Here is a 2,294-nt window from a genome sequence, read left to right as displayed (position 1 = left end):
TGAGTCTGAGTGACTCCGGGAGGTTGATGATGGACAGGGAGGCCTGGCGTGCTGCGATTCATGGGGTCGCAAAGAGTCGGACATGACTGAGCGACTGATCTGATCTGATCTGACAAGTTTTTGACTTTGGTATATTTATCCTCCCACTTTCATCCAGTTTGCCTTCAGCTTTCATCATTTCTGGCTCTGATCTCCTAAATCCCAGGAACCCACCTGAGCATGAATGAGCCCCTTCAGAAATCTGGCGCCTGTTCTATAATTCTCTACCAATTTTTTTGGTAGTGAGTGGGCCTGGAGTGGGGTGAGTTCAGCCTTTTTATTTTCCCATTCCTTGTTCCAGATTTCATTCTTAGAGAATTCAAGTCTTGTCCTCATCTCCTACTTGTGAGAACTCTGGGCAAGAAGGTTGAGACCCACTGGTCTACTTTTCTAGTCGTTCTTTGAAAACCTCCAAGCAAAACATTACAAAATATTTTAAACCATGAAAACAGCACAGTGAGCAGTAAAATAAATAGCCATCCAACCACCTTACAGAATTAATGCAAACCTTTTGTCTTATTGGCCTCAGACACCTTTAAAAAAATTGTGTCAAAGGTAGACATCATTACAGAGCATGCTAGATGCTCAGAAGAAAACTGCCCAGACAGAAGCCGGGAGCTACAAGCTTTCAGAGTGAACAGGGTCTCAGTGCAGTTTCAGGAAAACATATGTGTGTTAGAGCATATGGATATATGAACCTACCTTTTCAACTATAAATTGTAGGAAATCTAAATATAGATGAAGTGAATCAGAAGAGAAAAACAAATACCGGACATTAATGCATGGACGAAGGAGCCTGGTAGGAGGAGCTGGTAGGAGGAGCCTGGTAGGAGGAGCCTCCAAGGGGTCACGAATAGTCAGACACAACTAAGCATCTTCACTTTCACTTTTCACTTTCATGCATTGGAGAAGGAAATGGCAACCCACTCCAGTGTTCTTGCCTGGAGAATCCCAGGGACAGGGGAGCCTGGTGGGCTGCCGTCTATGGGGTCACACAGAGTCGGACACGACTGAAGCAACTTAGCAGCAGCAGCAGCATGGAATCTGGAAAAATACTACCAATGAACCTTGTGCAGGGCAAGAATAAAGCCACAGCTGTAGAGAAGGGACTTGTGGACACAGCAGGGGAAGGAAAGGGTGGGACAAATTGAGAGAGTAGCATTGAAACATTGTGTGTGAGTGTATGTGCTAGTTGCTCAGTCATGTCTGACTCTTTGTGACCCCACAGACTGTAGCTTGCCAGGCTCCACTGTCAATGGAACTGTACAGGCAATAATACTGGAGTGAATTAAAAAAATGGGCCAAAGAACTAAACAGACATTTCTCCAAAGAAGACATACAGATGGCTAACAAACACATGAAGAGATGCTCAACATCACTCATTTTCAGAGAAATGCAAATCAAAACCACAATGAGGCACCATCTCACGCCAGTCAGAATGGCTGCTAGCAAAAAGTCTACAAACAATAAATGCTGGAGAGGGTGTGGAGCTGTGCTCCCTCATGTTCTTGGTTGGTGGGAATGGAACCTAGTACAGCCACTATGGAGAACAGTGTGGAGATTCCTTAAAAAACTGGAAATAGAACTGCCATATGACCTAGCAATCCCACTGCTGGGCATACACACTGAGAAAACCAGAATTGAAAGAGACACGTGTACCCCAATGTTCATCGCAGCACTGTTTACACTAGCCAGGACATGGAAGCAACCTAGATGTCCATCAGCAGATGAATGGATAAGAAAGCTGTGGTACATATACACAATGGAGTATTACTCAGCCATTAAAAAAGAATACATTTGAAACAGTTCTAATGAGGTGGATGAAACTGTCTATTATACAGAGTGAAGTAAGTCAGAAAGAAAAACACCAATACAGTATATTAAAGCATATGTATGGAATTTATAAAGATAGTAATGATGACCCTATATATGAGACAGCAAAAGAGACACAGATGGATAGAATAGACTTTTGGACTCTGTGGGAGAAGGCAAGGATGGGATGATTTGAGAGAATAGCACTGAAACATGTATAGTACCATATATGAAATAGATCACCAGTCCAGGTTCAATGCATGAGACAGGGTGCTCAAGGTCAGTGCACTGGGATGACCCTGAGGGATGGGCTGGGGAAGGAGGTGGGAGGGGTTTCAGGATGGGGGACACATGTACACCCATGGCTGATTCATGTCAATTTACAGCAAAAACCAATATTGTAAAGTAACTAGCCTCCAATTAAAATAAATAAATAAATTAAA

Source organism: Bison bison, unplaced genomic scaffold, assembly GCF_000754665.1.
Source record: "Bison bison bison isolate TAMUID 2011002044 unplaced genomic scaffold, Bison_UMD1.0 scf7180017864365, whole genome shotgun sequence".
Lineage (NCBI taxonomy): Eukaryota > Metazoa > Chordata > Mammalia > Artiodactyla > Bovidae > Bison > Bison bison.
The sequence above is the reverse complement of the archived record's forward strand: the minus strand, read 5'-3'. Positions refer to the sequence as shown.